Genomic DNA, 19,828 nt, shown 5'->3' with positions numbered 1-19,828 from the left:
TGTTGAATATTGGTACAAATCAAAGGATATCTTTTAAATCAAAGTTGTTTTACCTGATATTTGACGTTCAAGACTCAACTGTGAATGCTTCAGACAAATGATCTAGCTCGTTGCCCTTACTTTGTCACTGAAATTGAAATAAGCTATGTTCTTAGGTAAATAGAAAAAAAGCTATAAAACACTAATTGTACTTCTAAATTATAATGGAAATGATCATGAATTTTACAGAGGTGATACACAACGGTAAAAAATATTTTTCTGTAATTTCATTTTCTTTTTTATTGTTTTTCTTTTTTAAAGGTTTTATTTATTTATTCTTAGACAGGGGGAGAAGAGAGGAAAAGAAACATCAATCAGTTGTCAAACTCCCTCAAGTAGGGACCTGGCCCACAGCTCAGGCATGTGCCCACCCTGACTGAGAATAAAACCAGGAACCTTTGGTTTGTGGGACCCTGGTCAATTCACTGAGCCACACCAGTCAGGGCTTTTTTCTCTGATTTCAAAGTAGGATACCCAGAAAAAAATTAGAAAAGGAGCAGAGCTATAATGTAGTCACTCTCTCCAGATTCATATTCACTCTCTCTTTTTTTTTTTTCCTGTTAGGGCTTTTACTCTTCTCCTAAATGCCAATGAACTTAACTTCTAAAACACTTTTGCTGCCCAGTCTTCATTTTATTCTGTTTAGTTTCTCAAAGAGGCTATGATAATTTTTATATAAAGGCATTTATATTATTTTTCTGCTTTTATTTGTAATAAACCCATTGTAGAGTATATGAAAATGTATCAAAAATATGAAAGAAAGAAGACACACTATTAATAATCTTACCAGTCTTCCCTTCTATATATGCATATTTTATAAGGATACTGACTTTTTATCATACTTTTAAAAAGTATGTGTATCATGAATTTTTCTCAACTATTTAAAAATTATAATCTTCAATGGTAATGTGTTTTTCATTCAATGGATTTATTATATTTTGTGCATCCCCCTGTTATTGAATTTTTATATTGGTTCCAATTCTTTAATAGGAAGACATCAATTTTATATATATATATATATATATATATATATATATATATATATACACACACACACACACACACATATATATATTCTTTATCACTTGGAGATTTAAAGCGTAAATGCCAATATATGAAATTTCATCTAGAATATACATATTTTAAACTATTTAATACATTTTGCAAATCCCTTACCTTAAATTTAATGGTGGTAGATATTGCTAACATTTATATATGACATGGCCAGCTCGCTATATTTTTCCTTATAAAAGCTGGATATAAATTTAATTTTACATGATGAATGTGAAAAATTCACCCTCCCTCTTTGTCATATTTATTAATAATTTATATATTTTTGTATTTTTTCTGTTTATATCTTGCAACCAGATTAAAATTGGACTTTTATTTATTTTAATTAATCAATTAAAGTCTTAATATACTATTATTAAATTTTGGATCATCTAATATTAACTAAGTATAATTTTCTCTCCTCTATGTGCTCTTTTATATTAGGGTTTGGTAACCCGAGAACTACATTTTCCAGAATGTCTGCCAGCACGATATTGAGTTAAACTCTAGTGATGTGAAACATTCACACAATATTTGGAATGTGGAACAAGGAAAAGCCATTGTTGCTTATGCTTAAGTAGGGTAATAGGCAGGTGGTCTCCAATAGACTACAGGCATGAAGTGCTACCAAAGGTTTCGGAATAGCCTTTTACAAATTGCCTGCTTTGTTTCCATAGACAATTGATATAACAGAGAATGGTATTTTGTGCTCCCTGCACTTGCCGATTTCCTAAACACTGCCAAAATTGGTTTCATTCTCCCAGCCCCTCAAACTCTTATGCTGAATCCAGTATTACTTGTAGTAAATCTTATATTTTACTGCATAAATATTATTGATATATATTAATATTTGCCCCAAATGATCCTTATTTTATTTGTTACCTTTTTAATTGTTTTAATAATTTCAAGAAAGTATTTTTTTACATATGTAAAATTTTAGCACATCAGCCCTGGCTGGTGTAGCTCAGTGGGTTGACTGCCAGACTGCAAAGCAAAGGGTCACTGGTTCAGTTCCCAGTCAGGGCACATGCCTGAATTGCGGGCCATGTCCCCAGTAGGGGGCAGTCAAGAGACAATCACACATTGATGTTTCTCTCCCTCTCTTCCCCCCTTTCCCTCTTTTTAAAAATATTTAAATAAAATCTTTTAAAACTTTAACATCATTTTTTTCACTGAAACTTTTTATTGAAAAAATCTCAAAAATACAATTTCTTTTTGTACATAGTACATTTAGTTGTTTGAGCTGAAGCATTTGAAATAATTTAGCTAAACTGATTTCTCATCACAATTGTATGCTTTAGAATACTTTGTACAAATAAGGATTATTATATAGCACAACTATCAAAATCAGGAAATGAATATTACTACATTATACCATTAAATTCTTAGACTTCATATAATTTTAACCTACTCTCACAACAATGCACTTTAGAGCAGAAGATCCCACTCCAGAATCATGAGTTGCATTTAGTTTATTTTATTTCTCTTTAGTCTACTCAGATTTTAAATGGTAGAGACTAAAGAGCACAACTTCTTGGACAATACAGAATAGAGGCATGAAACTGAAAAAAAGTTTTATTTAAATGTACATTCATCTTCACTATTTATGAAACTTTTAGCATTTCCTTTGATGTGGGCCAGTTTATGTTTGGATTTTCTGTTACAATGTCCTTGAATTTTACCATCCAGTAGACACTGGTGTCTGTTTTAATACTTTGATTATTTCTGCTTACAAGCACTATGATAGAATTGAACATATTTAGGAATTTTCAGAAATTCTAATGGTTACAACGTAGAGTCTCATTTATGCTATTTTCTGGCTCCTACATTTTTTTAGTACATAATATACTTTAATTAGAAGTCTCAGTTCAATACTGATACCCATTAATTATCTTAGTGTGGCAAAAGGCTTTGTAGTTGTACAAGGAAAGGCATAATAAACAAAGAAAAATTCACTTGATTCTGCTAAAGAAAATTAGAAAATTCTGAAGTTCAGGAAATATTATAAACTGTATTAAAAAATAAAGGCAGATAGCAATAACATAGTTGTATCACATGTGATGTTGTAAAAGGTTAATACATCTTAAAAATAAAGAACTTATACAAATCAATAAAAATAAAATTCTCATAACTTTGAAATATCTTTAAAGCAGACATGTAATTCACAGATAAACACATTCAATAAATGTAAAGGGAAGTTCAAATTAATTTTACAGTAGCAGTAATTCTAGTAGTAGCAAGAAAATAGTATCTGTCATTCATTAAATTATTTACGTATATTTTATTGATTATGCTATTACAGTTGTCCCAGTTTTTCCTCCCCTTTATCCTCCCTCTGCCCCACACCCCCCACCATCCAGCATTAGCCACCCCCCCAAACTTAGTTCACGTTCATGGGTTATACATGTAAGTTCTTTGGCTTCTCTGTTCCCTATACTATTTTTAACCTTCTCCCATAATTTTTATTCCTACTGGTTATGCTTCTTATTCTCTGCGCTTTCTCCCCTCATTCTCCCCCTTCCCTTCCCCACTGACAACCCTCCATGTTATCTCCATTTATCTGATTCTCTTCCTGTTCTAGTTGTTTGATTAGTTTTTGTTTTTTGTTGGTTCAGTTGTTGATAGTTGTGAGTTTATTGTCATTTTACTTTTCATAGTTTTTGATCTTCTTCAATTTCTAAGATAAGTCCCTTTAACATTTCTTATAACAAAGGCTTTATAATGATGAAATCCTTTAACTTGACCTTATCTTGGAAGCATTTTATCTGCCCTTCCATTATAAATGATAGCTTTGCTGGATAGCATAATCTTGGATGTAGGTCCTTGCCTTTCATGACTTGGAATATTTCTTTCCAGCCCCTTCTTGCCTGTAAGGTTTCTCTGGAGAAATCAGCTGATAGTCATATGGGAACTCCTTTGTAGGTAACTGTCTATTTTTCTCTTGCTGCTTTTAAGATTCTCTCTTTATCTTTAATCTTGGGTAACATATATGATGTGCCTTGAGGTATTCCTCCTTTTGCCCAATTTCTTTTGGACTCTCTGAGCTTCCTGAACTTCCTGCAAGTCTATTTCCTTTGCCAGATTGAGGAAGTTTTTCTTCATTATTTTTTCAAATAACATTTCAACTTCTTTCTCCTCCTCTTCTCCCTCTGGTATCCCTATAATTCAGATGTTAAATTTGTCCCATAGGTTCCTAAGCCTCTCCTCACTTTTGAATTGTTTCTTTATTCTGTTCCAGTTGGGTGTTTATTTCTTCCTTTTATTCCAAATCATTGATTTGAGTCTGGATTCCCTTCCCTTCACTGTTGGTTCCCTAAATATTTTGCTTTATTTCATTTTGTATAACCCTCATTTCTTCTTTCATTTTGCAACAGAGCTCAGTTAATTCTGTGAGCATCCTGATTACCAGTGTTTTGAACTCTGTATCTGATAGGCTGTTTATCTCCTTATTACTTAGTTCTTTTTCTGGTGTTTTTATCTGTTCTTTCATTTGGACAATATTTGTTTGTCTTGGCGCATGTGTTAAGCTGTAAGGGATGGAGCCTTAGGTATTCACCAGGCCAGGTAACCCACGTTGCTGTGTCGTGGTGCTGTCTGTGGGGAGTCACAGAGGAAACAACACTGCTGGCTCACTCTGCTCTGGCTCCACTTTCCAATAAACTCTTTGGTGAGACTGGGAGTTTCTCCCATTGTCAAAACACCTGCACTATTTTAAAACTAGAGGTTTTGAGTCATTAGTTCAGATTCAAAACCTCCAGTTGGTGACATTAAGTTCAGCCCATGCCACCTTGCCCATTCAGTCTTGAACCTTGCTGCTCATCCTCTTTGCCTGGCTGCCCATCTCTGCCCCTGCTACCAGACTGGATGAATGTTTCTTTAACTCCTTGGTCGTTGGACTTCCATGCAGTTTGACTTTCTGGCACTTCTGATTGTTACCCTTCTTTTTGTTGTGCAAGGAAGCGGAGCATTTCTACCTATGCTTCTGTCTTGGCGGGAATATGCTAAGAACCATGCTCTGTTTTACCATTTAACCGTTGTGGCAGTTGTATTATTGTAACAGGGTCCAGAATTCTGGGTGTCCAGGAAATATGAAAATATAAGATATTCTCACTCCTACCGGTTCAGACTTGGGGGATGGGACATGTGCAGCAGGGCCATTGAGAATTATTTGCATATCAACAGTTAGCCAACTTCATATCTAATATGCAAAAAGGGTTATTTTACATATCTATAACAGCTGGCTAGCTTCATGGATATGTTAAGTAGCTGTGGTGATTTGAGCCAGGGCCATGGGAGTGACTTTGACTCATAATGTAACTGGGAGGAAGCTCCCCCTGGTTACAGCACCTGTGTGAAAGCTTGAAAATAATTCACTCCATGCCACGGGCCAGGCCTTCCCAGACTTATTATGGCAGCACAGAAAAGCTGGGAAAAATACAGGAGTTCTGGCAGGCGTAGCTGATTGTGGGAGGGGTTGGAAATGGGGTCGCAGAGGAAGATGTGTGCAAGGATTTAAATCCAAGTGTGGCAGCCATGTGGAGTTGGAACCCCCGGTTTTGGGGTCCCTTTACCACGTGGCTTGGGAAGCAGGAGAGATAATGCAAGACTAGGGATGAAGGAAAGGGGTGAAAGGACTTTTGCTGGTGGGCTTCGAGAATTTGCCATGTGAGTTTAGATTAAGAACTGGAGATCCTGGTGACACAGCTGATGGCGCTGGGAACTGGGGGTAGTCTGCCAGCCCAGCAAAAGTGACTGAGAGAAACCGGGAGAAGTGAGCTGTGGACTTCTATTTTTTTTCCTGAGATACTCAAGATTGGCCAGCCAGGCAGGGCAAAGGGAGAAGGAGGACTGTGTGTGTTTGTGGGTGTTTTAAGGGACTTTGAGTATTTAATGGCAACATTAAGTCATTACTCTAACCTTGTATAACTTTTGAATAAATAGTTCCTTTCTTTTTCCCCAGACTCTGGCATTGAGAGCCATAATTCCAATTCCATGTCAGTGGACTAAAAATCCACATTGACAGAGGGACCTGGCAGTGCCTGGGGCCATTCTGTAACATTATTATAAAACTTACTCTATAAATGATAAAACTAGGACATTATATTGCCCATAGGTATTTATTGGTAGAGTTGGATTACAAATCTAGGGTTGATAAATTCCAATAACACAGTGATTTTAACCATTCTGCTACAGAAATACAATTTAAAACAAGAATGAAATGCCTTTAAAAATATTGTCCAGCACATTAGCAAATAATGAAGAATAGATAGTGTGCATAATTAGAAGTAGACTCTTTTTTAAACACTGTCAGGTGAAACTGTAAATTAGTAAAAATATTTTGAAAGCCAATTTGAAGAAAATATATCAAAAGCTTTAAAGGGTGACTGCATTGATCGATTAACTCTGTATCATTTAAAATCTAAGTTATAACCAGCAAATTTGTCAAAGATTAATCTAGAATTGTATTCATTGAAGCACTGTTTATTAGCCAAAAAAAGGCAAGTGCAATTCAATTAAGTATGGTATAACAGGATACTTATGATACAGGGTGCAGCCAGGGGGGCCCCCAAGAAAGGGATTTGGAATGGTGTGCAGAATTCAGAGTGTATAGGAATATTGGAGAGACATGTAAGATGTCCTCACCGCCCCCCCCCCCCAGGGGAAAGGAACTAATGGAGCTGGGCCATTGAGAGCTGTTTTGCATAGCAACAGTTTTGCAGCTAACCTCTGGAATGGTTATTTAACATATCTATAACCTTTAACTGGTTTCATAGATATGTTAAATAGCTGTGGCCAAGTTTGGAGCCAGAGAGAAGGGAGTAGCTTGGGACCCAGGATGGAACTCGGGGCTGTGCCCCTGAGGGAAAGTCCCTGTGTGGGAGCTTGGAAAAGACTGGCTCCAGGACATGAGGGGATAACTGCCCAGGTGAAGAGAGAGCCATGCGGTTTCAGCAGAGTGAGGACCCCCTCTTGGTGAGGTGAAAGAGGGAGCCACGTGGTTTTGGCAGGGTGCGGACCCCCTCTTTCCCAGGTGAAAGGGAAAAACCACGCAGCTTTGCCAGAATGGAGATCCCTGCAGCCAGGTGAAGAAGAAAGCCACATGCTTTTTGGTGGAGTGCGGATGGACTCCTGCAGCTTTGGTAGAAGAGGCCCACGTGGCTTTGGGGTGCCCCCTTTGACCGCGGGGCCTGAAAAGCAAGAGAGACTTTGGAACTGGGTACAAAGGACTCTTGCCAGCGGACCATGAGAGGGTACCACAGTACTTTGGATTAACTCGAGATCCTGCACAGTGACACAGCTGACGGTGCCAGCGGCCTGCAACACAGACGTGTGCTCTTTTCCTGATTTACGGTACCCGGAGTTGGGACAGTGGGAGAAGGGAGCGCTATGTGGGTGTAGGTGTATACATAAAGGACTTTGATATTTTAGTGGTGGCATTAGGCCTGAATAGCATTAAATAAACATTTTGTTTTCTTTTCACAAATCTCTGGCATTGAGAGATGTCTTTCCAATTGGCGGTGGACAGAAGAGCCCAGTAGATATTAGTATTTTGTTTTTGGGAGGGGCCCCTGTTGTATAGCAGTTTTGGGCATCCCTGGGTGGGCCGAATATTGTATTGCCCCTCCCTCGGACCTCTTGTTTGGTAACACTTATACATTAATCTTGTTACTCTATTCACATTTGTGTTTTAGAAATAAATTAGTATCACAAAATGTTTTACTATTTTTAATAGAAAACAATTACAAAATGTAAAATTGGTTTTATATTTGCACACACACAAAACATGTATGTGTGATACAAAAACTTGAAGACCGTTCCCTCAAAGTTAATTTTGCTTGTTGAAGAATGGTGGGATTATAAATAAGTTTTATGTTTTTTTTCTCTGTCCTTACTGTTCTGCTGAAGAGGTGGATAGTGTGAGATCACAGAGGGAAAACTGCAAAGTTTTGATGTAGTTACATGGGAATTTTGTGTATTTGAGCCTATATTTTGAAATTTGTCTTGCTTAGCTGTTTCATTTTGAGAAGCAAATTTTCATCAAATTTCTTCTTTGCTCAATCCTGGACTTTTTATACAGTTGCTATATTTTCTGTATTAAGAAAAGCTCTTCAGTTTATCTGCTCTCTTGGAGAAAGGATGGAATAGCATTATTTACTATAAAATAAATTTGAATACCATTATTTTTAGATGCCATATTTATTAAGTGATTTCATTCTAATCCTAATTTGAAGTTAATAGTATAAATATTGTAGTAGCTATCCAGTTACAGGAAAGTTTTAAAATCTAGGCAAAAGTATATAATTGAACAAAGGATGCAATAAAAAGCTTCACCTGTGAGTAGATTTGGTGGTGCCATTTGAGAAAAATTTTCTTGAGTTTTTATTTCAAGATCTCTCTTCCAAAAAATTGGCCTTCCACACACTTTATAAAATTCTGTTATACACTTAAAATGGGAGAACTTCATATATGATAATAAATAAAGCCCCAATAAAGCAGGTTAAAAAGAAGAAAACAATAAATCTTGGTCATTATGTTTGTAGGTAAATTTTTTAAATGAGTATGTGTTTGAGAAGAAGTAATACATTAGTTTAGAGAACATAAATTGACAACTTACTTATTTTACTCCCTAACAGGCTCTAATGGCAAAAAAAAAATACAGGGAGGAGAGAAAAATGCTCATGGCTGTAGCTGTGTTGTAGACCCATTTGTGCTGCTTTCCACATCATACCTGGGGCGAATCTTCCTCTGTGGATACACTGCCTTCCAGTCTAAATCAGGTCCTCACAATACTACGTGTCACTGAGAGTGAAAACTCTTGATTTAGACCTATTTTGAGCAGCTGTGGAATGATTTTATTCAATATTAAGCCCATAGTCAATCACGCATCATAGAAGTAAAGCTTATATAACTTATCGAGTTACAGTGAGAGCCAATTACTCTTTTTAAGCTGCTAGAGCTTACAAACAAGTAAATGGCTGCCATTTTCGAATGGCCCTATATCTTTAAAAAATATATTTTACCTTAATATAGAAACAGCCTAGGCACTTTGCAATTTTACAAAATTGTAATAATGGAGAATGGAGGATCTTTTTGAAGTATCCAATGTAAAGTTAGAAGCATACAGATTTTAGGAAAAAGAGCATATTCAATAAAATATTGTTATGACTTTCATATTTTGAAGAGGTAAAAAGAATGAGAGGTAAAAAGATGGAAGTCATCTGATGAGCATCAAACTGAAAATTTTTTAAATTCAATAATTAGTGTATGTTTTTCCTGTTTCATCAAAATTATGTAAAATCACTTAAAATCTTTGTGCAAATTATAATTTTAAAAAGTCTATTAGAAGCTCTAAATTGATCAGCTTATCCTATTGAGCTATTATTGTAAATCTGTATTTGGGATTGTGATAAAGCCTTCAAGCATGATAAAAACTCATTTAGCTCCCAGTCATTTTGTAAAATCTTGGTGGGCACAATACAAAGGTTTTTAAGTATGTGAGAATGTATTTTAAGTATATGAGAATGTATTTTAAATATGTGAGAATCCAAAGGCACATAGGATTCAGGGTAGGACATTACCACAAGCTGAAGTAGTACATGAAAGCTTCACAATTACAGACTTTAAGCCAGTTCTTAAAAGATTGTATTTGTATAAGAGGAGAAGAGCTGAAAGGATTCATTGGATAGGTATTTAATAAAAAAAGAGATTATATGTAAAACATTGTAATTCTTAATTGAAATTTTGCTCCTGATGTTTTATGCAGTATATATTGATAATTATAATTAAATATTTAAATAAATAGCAATTTATATTTTCATAATCTGTAAGATTATCAATAAGAGCATACCTTTATTATTTAAAGTTGATGTTACATCAAATAAAAATTAATTAGGGGATCCATATTCTTACAATATCACAGTTATATACTTTAAAGAACAATATCGACTTTTGGTGTATCCATGTGGATTTTGGGCTGTTTTTTATTCGTAAAATTTATGGATTTTTTTCTAAATTTTTAGTCTCAAGAAAAAATTAGTTGAGAAATCAGGAATGTGAGTACTGTGCAAGAATTAAAGCTTGGAGGTCAACATGGAGACATTGCTAGTTTGAAGGAAGAAAGCTGATGATGATTAAAGTTACCATTTCCAGGAGCAGGCAGAAGTGATCATGACCTCCTCAGTCAGTCTCATCTGTAGCTGTTGCCATGTAAAATGTGGGGTTTTTTAAACATCATTTTTGTTATTGATACCATTTGAGTTCATTTCTGTTATTCAGCAAATTCTTAGTGTTTCTACAGATATGCAAATATGGGGAGAATTAATTCTTGATCTCATGACTTTTTATGTATTGTTTCCATACCCCTGTATTGCCATAATCAAGCTTCATTATATGACAGAACTGAAAGCAATGAGAAGATCTATGGAACAGTTTAATTTATCATGGGGTATTTACATTTCATACAAATATTTAGCTACTTATTTTAAATGTATGTTTTTCAATTATCTGAAGGTTTCAATGTTCTTAATTCATATGTTATTAAAAGTTGGTTTAGGAAGAGGCTGAAAAAACCGAGAATTATAAAAACAAGATGTTTTTGGTAAGTGTATAAAAATGATTATCACTCAAATCAGGCTACATTTAATATCCTTGCTTGTATTATAAAAAATGGCACTTCCTTTTTTCTTCACATTTCCGTTTTCAAAGCCCTAAAGCAATCCATTTTCAGAAGAAGGTCAAGGAGGAAGAATGCTGTCTTCAGCATCATTCTGATTTTAAACCTAAAATTATATCTGCCCTGGATTCTAGAAAACATTTTTTAACTAATAAATGCTTCATCTAGTAAATTTTCTCTTATTCCAAATTTACTTTTCAAGTGAATGTTGGGAATTTGAGAATTTGTCAGTTGCAGGTGAAATAAAGTGACAGAAATGTATGCTTATTTTATATCTCTTATTTATTTTTATTTTTTATGAAATTACAGATTTTCCTGCTTTTTCTTCCTTTTCTCACCTCCACCCAGACCCCCACTCTCCCTCCTTAAGTCAATCCCCATGTTATTTTCTGTTTTCATGGGTCATCAACCTCATTTTCCCCTCTGGACACTGTCATCTGTTTCATATACTTGTGCTTCTGTTTCTATTCTGTTTATTAGCTTATTATGTTCATTATATTCCACATATATGTGAGATGATGCAATATTTGTCTTTCACTGCCTTGCTTATTTTGCTTAGTATAATATTCCCCAGGCCCATCTTACCGTTGCAAAATGTAAGAGTTTCTTCATTTTTACTGCTGTGTAGTATTCTACTGTATAAATGTACCACAGCTTTTTTATCCACTAATCTAGTGATGGAAACTTAGGCTGTTTCCAGTTCTTGGTTATTATAAATAGTGCTGCTATGAACATAGGGAGACTATATATATATACACACATACACACACGTGTGTATATATGTATATGTGTGTATGTTTATGTATCCCTACATATGATATACATATAACTTATATGAGGGATATATATATATATATATAAATTTTTACTGGTATTTTGGGATTCTTAGGATATATTCACAGGGCTTGAATTTCTGGGTCAAAAGGGAGTTTCATTTTTAATTATTTTGAGGATATTCTATATTGCTTCCACAGTGGCTACACCAGACTGCTTTCCCTCCAACAATATTAGGTTTTAAACTACATTAAAAACAGTGTAAGAGTGGTAACAACTTTCACTAGAAGTCCATACAATATCTGAAAAGAGATTTAGGAGATAAACATGACTCATTGATTTACTAATGAATCACATAACAATCTGTACATGATTAATGCATTGCTTTCTTAATATTATACACTAAAAACTAATAATTTGTATGGAGTAGACAAAAAACTATGTCCAATATATTCTATATAAAGAAAAGCACATGAAACCTCTGTAAAATGTAAACTCACTCAGTGTTCATTGGACAAAGGAGTGAGGTGAGGACATGGATCAGGCAGTTGTTCAGGCTGCCCCTGGTGGGGAAATAAAAGGTATGGTGCCATTTATCTTAAATTTTCATAAGTGATTCTTTACATAACAGACACATGCAAACTCACCTGTCTCCTGCATTAAAAGGTAAATGCACTAAAAACAGCACCATTTAACAGAGCTGAACAGTTTTTCTGAAGATGTTTGCAATGAACAAAAATGACCTACATGATACCACTATGGATCCAAATTTTAAACTCAAAACAAGTCAGGTGATAGTAATCTTGAAGAAAGCAAGAAAAGTAAGAGGAAAGTATAAAGAGAAGAACAGTCAGAAGAAAATGTAAAATCAAAGAGTGATTGTTGTAAAGTAGTTACTGTAAACAGTGATTTATTTTATTACCTAAAACATAAACATACCCCAAGAAGTCTTCCACAACAGAACAATCATAATATAAGGCATTCTAAATAACCTAAAATATTAGGTGCATGAAGGATAAAAATTCCTTTCAATTGCCCCAAGATACACAAAATAATAGCCCAGAAAACTAGCAAGGGTGCTCAATCAACTTGACTTTGCAGGGAGGTTTTCAGTATGCTCTGCGCTCTATTCTTTTTAATGTATGTATGTATGTATTTATAGATTGAGGGGGAGGGAAGGAGAAAGAGAGGAAGAGAAATATCAATGTGTGGTTGCCTCTGTGTGTCCTCCACTGGGGACCTGGCCAGCAACCCAGGCATGTGCCCTGACTGGGAATCGAACAAGCGACCCCTTCGTTTGCAGCTTGTGCTCAGTCCACTGAGCTGCACTGGCCAGGGCTATTTTCCTTTAATTTTTTATTAAAGTTATGGGGATGACATTGGTTAAAAATTGCATAGGTTTAAAGTGTATAATTCTATATCATCTGTATTTTACATTAATTGTTTACCATCCAAAGTCAAATCTCTATCCATTACATGTATTTGACCCCCTTTACCTTTTACTACCTCCCCCACCTCCTTCCCTCTGGTAACTTCCATACTGTTGTCTGCTCTATGAGTTTTCGTTTCCTTGACTTGTGTGTGTGTTTGTTGTCCTCAGTTTTATATCCCATATATAAGTGAAATCATTACAAGTTCTCTCCAGAAAAAGTCCAACCATTGTTTTTTGTTTGTTTGTTTGTTTTTGCATTTGAAGACCAGCTCTCTTTATTTGATTTTTTTTATTGATTATGCCATTTCAGTTGTTCTATTCCCCACCTTCATTCCCCTCCACCCTACTCCCTCATCCCCACCATTACCCCCCTTTAGTTTATGACCATGTGTCTCAAGTCCTTTAGATTCTATATTTCCCATGCTATTCTTGCCCCCCCATCAATTTTCTATCTACTGTCTATGCTACTTATTTTCTGTACCTTCTCCCCCTTCTCCTCTTCCCACTCCCCTGTTGCTAACCCTCCTTGAGAGCTTCATTTCTATGTTTCCACTCCTGATCTAGCTGTTCTTTTAGTTTGCTTTCGTTTTAGGTGTGGTTGTTAATAACTGTGAGTTTGCTGTCCTTTCACTGTTCATGCTTTTTTAACTTCTTTTTCTTAGGTAAGTCCCTTTAACATTTCATATAATAAGGGCTTGGTGATGCTGAACTCCTTGAATTTGATCTTATCTGAGAAGCACTTTATCTGTCCTTCCATTCTGAATGAAAGTTAATATAAGAATGGTTTGCATGCATCAATGTATCTTTGCAGCCAATGAGAATGGACTGGAATGTGCATGTGTGAAAAATCATGACTTCACTGTACTAGTCAGTGGGGGTGGTAAACTGTTGAGTGAGCATGTGTACTGTGTGGCCACCACGTTAAAAATGACTGAGTAGAACAATGAATATGTATCAAATTTTGCATTAAGCTTGAATATTTTTCTGCAGAAGCTATGCAGATGATTCATAATGCCAGAGCTATGGGCATTAGTGATTGGTAGCTTCATCAAGACAGCATGCCCACTTATGCATTACATCTCATGCACAGATTTTTGGTGGAATATCAAATCACCCAGATGACTCAGCACCTACAGCTCAGATTTGGCACCCTGCAACTTCTGGCTTTTACCAAAACTAAAATTACCTGTGAAAGGGAAGCACTTTCAGACTGCTGGTGAGATTCAGGAAAATAAGATGGGCAGCTGATGGTGACTGGGAGAACTGTGTAAGGTCCCAAGGTGCCTACTATGAAGGAGACTGAGAAGTCATTGTCCTATGTACAATGTTTCTTGTGTATTGTGTTTTCTTCAATAAATGTCTTTATTTTTCATATGACATGGATGGATACATTCTGGACAGACCTCATGTGGTTTTTGACTCTTTCTGTCAGCTTTATTTCTCTTAGTGTGATATTCTGAAGCCCATGCATGTTGTCTGCAGTCTATTCTTGTCATGATTCTCAAGGCTCAAAGACACCTTTACTTGGCTAAGATATTGTTATGCTGTATCTTTACCTCTTCTAAATTGTCCCTTGTAAATTCTAAGGTGAAAACTAGCTTATTTAAGAACTTAATCTTGGTTTCTAAGTTATTTTAAGAACAATAAGATCTCCCCTGTTGGGGACTGACCAGTCTGGTTTCAGGAATTGTAAACCGTCTCCCGTGTCTAAGGCCGTGAGCGACCTCTGGAATGCGAGCCACTGAGGAGACAAGGCTCGTCTCTGGCAGCAGATGCTGCCCCTGCTTCATCTCTTTGCCCCCAAAGTATGGTCAGATGGTCAGAGATAGATGAGACCCCTCAGAGGAGGGGCAACCTAGGCCAGACATGATCACTTGGGAGGCCATCATAGAAGGACTCAGGGGGCTGCGACAAAGAGGGAGTGATGGACCCTTGCCCCCCAGCTATTCTGACATAGCCCCACTCCCACATCCTCAGGGAGAAGTGCTTCTTGGTTCTAATCCACTTAAGCCTAAAAATCTGTGATGGGGGAAGGCGGTGCAAGCCTTGTGCTGGGAATGGCGGGCTCCCTGGGTAATTAGTCCCCAGAAGGAATATGTGAAACCCTGTGAGACCTGCTTTGTTTAAGAATGCTTTTAGTTAGGTGATAGGGGCCCGAGCAGCAAAAGAGTTTATGTTCCCAAAGTTCAGTAGCCTTTTAGCTGACAGGCCCTGATTTAGAAGAAGTCCTACTGGTTCTTTGTATACTATCTACTGTTTATTGCTTGACAATGATTAATAAGCTGTACCTGAACTCCTGTGCTTTTATTTTATCCCAATAAAAGCCTGACTAGGCAAGGGTCTGTGCACTCTCTTTCCCCTGGTGAGAGAGTTGCCTGGCTGCTGCAGTGTTCTCTGTCTCCTTTGGAGAGAATTGCCTGGCCACTCCAAGCTGCTCTCCCACTGAGAGGGTGGCGAGGCCTTTCTGAGGCTCTCCTCCCTTGAGGGATTAGCCTTGACAGCCCTTTTCCTCCACAGGACTTGGTAGTCCATGTGAATTTGTCTCATGTCTCATCCATGACGCTGCAGGCACTGCTTGTCAGTGCACGAATCACTCACCCAGTTGCAGCAATTATTTTCCTTGGTGCTTTGGAGTTTAAACTGTGTAATTTCGGCCAAATTATCCAATCTCTATGTTTCCGAGTTTGTTCATTTATAATATAAAGGAAATATAAGTTTTTTATTTGGCCATCATGTATATTCATTAAGACCAATTTTCTAAAGTTTTATACTACATAGCTCAGGGTAAACATTCAATAAATATTTAGCAGTCACTGTTCTATTGTTATAGTTGCTGCTGGCATTGTCCCCAAATAGTGGTTTTCTGTGAATTGTGATAGACTGGAGATGAGATCCTGTATTATAAACTTACCAAGGGTCTGTGTCTAGTCATTTCTCAGTAAGTATTAGTTTTTACAAAACAGAACTTTACTGTTTGAACCTAAAATATAATTGAGATTGTAGGCATTTTGGATCATGTAGGAAGAGGAGGCAGTTGATTGATTCAAGTCTAGAACAAATGAAATGGCACCCAAGATGAGAATGGGTCACAAAGGATTCAGCACTTTGTGCAAGTCGTTGGGCAGCTCTGGAATCTTCAAATCTACCTGCTGTTAAGGCTTGATTCTCTTCCCAGATGACATTTGAGCTGCCCATTGAGGGTGAGGGAAGTAGAGTCAGAAGGATGTGTATAATACATATGGAACTTGGAAAGTTCCAAACTACTGGCAGTGAAATGTCTATGACTGAAAGTGCTCCAAGTTATTTTTGGCCATTGGGTTATATTTTACTATCAGTAGGAGAGGCTAGAGTTCACATTTTCTTATTTCCATGGCCAGGAGTAAACACGTGCCAATTCTTTTGTGGAACACAGACTACTGTGTCTGGAAGAGAGTATGTGTGTCTTCTGCTCTATGCTACAGGCAGTAGTTGGGCAAAAACTGTGCATCCATTGAGATGGTCTGCACTGACTGACCACCAGATGCTGGTCCAGAGAAATGACGTCAGATCATCAGAGTCAGGGCTTAAAACTCAAGAAATAACCCCGTTGGTAATGCCGGGCTCTGCCACTTTTACCTTTGTAATCTTGGAAAAGTTATCTTTCTGGGCCACAATTGTCTCATATGTAAAACGGGAATAATAACAGTATCCAACTTATTAAGTTGTTATGAAGATTTAATGGGATTATATCTGTAAAATATTTAGAGCGGTGGCTTACTTATGATAATACACATTAAATAATAGCAAACAAAAGTAACTGTTACTCTTCAGGAAAATCACCTTGCAGTAATTTGGTTATTAAGTTTCAAAAAATCAGGTATTTAGGTAGAACTCTTACTTTATTCATATGTAAGGAATACTTGATAGCCAATGTTGTACCAAAAGTCTAATTTGACACCAAGTAAAATCTGGTTCCGTATCTCAATTTACTGATTACATTTGAGACACTATACTTAGAGGGAAGGAGCAGTTTTCAGTTTCTTCCACATCTCCTAATTCTCTAAAATAAATGCCTTTTGGTAACTCATCCAGCCCTATTTTGTTGTTGAAGTCAGTGTAGCAGATGCCTATAGATTAATTGCAATACACCACAATTTATATACACTCTTAGGATAATCACAGAAGCATAAACTCACAAACCTGTGCAAAGCATTATGATCATCAAGTTCAAAATTCACATTTTACTCCTGAACAAATGTGCCTTCGCTTGGACTTCTTACTTAAACCCCTCTTTTCCTTTAACTTTGAGAAGGGGAATCTGGTATGATGATCCTGGTCCCTCGTTGTTGCCTGCCTGTTGAATGTATCCCCATTTTAGCATTCTCTCTGAGAGTGAGAATGTTAAAGGCAATATAGGATGAGGACCTTGATGAATGTGCTTTGCCCAATGCATGGTGCATGGTCATGTAACTCACTCCAACTACTGTGTTAACATCAAGCACAAACTATAATTTTAGAAACATAAATCAATGTGAAGCTTCTTTAGTTTCAAAGAACAATACAATTAATATAGACGTGAATCCTTTACGGACCTTGAATTCTCTTGAGTTTATTATTATTATGTGACTTAGCATTAACATTTTCTGGAATTTATAATATTTATGTCAATATCAATAGCTACATATATAATTATAGTGGATTCTGAATAATTAGATCTCAGACAGGACAATGCTGAAGGTTTTCATTCTGGATTTAGAATAACCTGATGCCAAAGACAAAAGTAACTGGGCATATAGTGAATTTAATTCCCGAAGAGATGCCAGAAATCCAGTTGTGCATAGGCAGGATGTATACTCCAAGCATTAACAGAAGCCTCTGGTACACATAAGGCAGAATGTGAGCCAGAGGAAATGTGGTCGCTCAGATAGTGCAAATGGCAATTTTGGCCTAAGGTAAACAGGCACCATGCTGTTTCATATTAGAATGCAGGGCAGAAGCCTGTCCAGGTCTGTGGCATTTTTCTCGCCTTTACTCATGAAATTGTAAGTATATTATGACTTCTCAGAAGGAAGATATCACAGTCTAATAGCACCATTTTAGAAAAGAGATTAATTATAAATTTACATGCCTATGAAATGATAAAGGGAAATGTTTCAAATACTGAACATTTAGCAATGTAAAAATACATTGAATATATGTATTTTTACATTGCTAAAAATAAAACAAGATATCTGTGTGTGTTCACACAGCATACTAATAACAACTGGACCCAGGTTATTTCCCTTATTTGTGTATATTCAGCTATTATTTAAAAGCCACCTCTAATCTATAATAATAGATGGTAATAAAATCTCAAGATTAATTAGCTAAACAATTGAAATGATAAAAGAAGGCACATATACTTTTATGCTTGTTATTCAGAGAGACAGAAAACCAAATGACAAACACTTGTATTTTTTATTACATACATGAAATTATTTTATTTATGGCATTGATCTTATTTAAGTACTATTTATATAAATTATTATATATGTTTAATAGCTGCCATCTGTACACTACAGTATTAACAAAAGTTCTTAAGAATATATGTGATCCAAAAGAATTAAGTAATATCATTCTGATATATATGTGTGTATATATATATATATTTGTGTGTGTGTATATATATATGGACTTGTATTTCCTTGTGGAATACAAGCAAATTAGACGCATGTGCACGCACCTTAAACAATCAAGATGAATTACATTGCTATAAGTAATATATGCAAAACAGTGCTTTTATTTCCTCCACTGCCAGGGTGTACACTCTTGTGTAAAGAAAATACTGATGTAACTGTAGTTGTTTAAATAAAATGGAAGGGCAGTTATGACCATAGCCTGAGGTACTCAAGCTTCTCAGTGAAATACCTACAAAGTTGTCTTTTGAATTACATTGGTTTCTGCAGGTAATAATATTCTGAATAAACAACTTGTTAAGAAATAATTCACTCAAAGGGAACATACTGGCCTCTCAATTCTCAAGACTTTGTAAGAAGTAGCTCTCAAGCATAGCTGCCAACCACATTAAAATTGTATAGAAATATTTAAAAAATATCTGCAGCTGATGTCTGTTTTTTCAGTTCTTATTGCTGGAGAGAGGGAGGTATAGGGGGACTAAATGGTAATGGAAAAAATACAATGAAGATTTAATTAAAAAGAAAGAAAAAAAGAAAAATATTAGAAAGCAAAATACACAAAAAAATGAACAGACTGACTTTAGCCTTCAATATATGAGGCTGTCCAGAAGGTATCCAGCCATATAAAATGAAGAATAGAGACATTTATTAAAGAAGATACAAGATACAAGAAACATGGCACATAGGACAATAAAGCCTCAGTCCCCTCAAAGTAGCACCTTGGGACCTCATACAGTTCTCCCAATCAGTATCAGCTGCCCATCGTATTTTCCTCAATCTCATCAACAGGCTGAAATCGCTTCTCTTTCACAGGTGATTTTAATTTTGGGAAAAGCCAGAAGTCACAGGGCTCCAAATCTGAGCTGTAGAGGGGCTAAGTCACCTGGGTGATGTGATCTTTTGACAAAAATCTCTGCAGGATACATGAGCATGTGTGTTGTGCTGAAACTACCAATCATCAGTTGCCCCAGCAGTATCCAAATAGTTTCCACAGAGGAATGTTCAAGCTTAATGCAAAATTTGGTGCAATCATTGCTGTACTTGCTCAGTCATTTTGAAAGTGATGGCCACACAGTACATATGCTCACTCAACAGCATCTATCACCCCCACTGGCTAGTACAATAAAGTTGTTATTATTCATGTATGTACATTCCAATCCACTTTCCTTGTCTGCAGGGTTACATGGATGTCACACAAACCATTCT

The sequence above is a fragment of the Artibeus jamaicensis genome, unplaced genomic scaffold (assembly GCF_021234435.1).
Source record: "Artibeus jamaicensis isolate MK-2021 breed Jamaican fruit bat unplaced genomic scaffold, CSHL_Jam_final contig_585, whole genome shotgun sequence".
Lineage (NCBI taxonomy): Eukaryota > Metazoa > Chordata > Mammalia > Chiroptera > Phyllostomidae > Artibeus > Artibeus jamaicensis.
Note: the sequence above shows the minus strand (reverse complement) of the source record.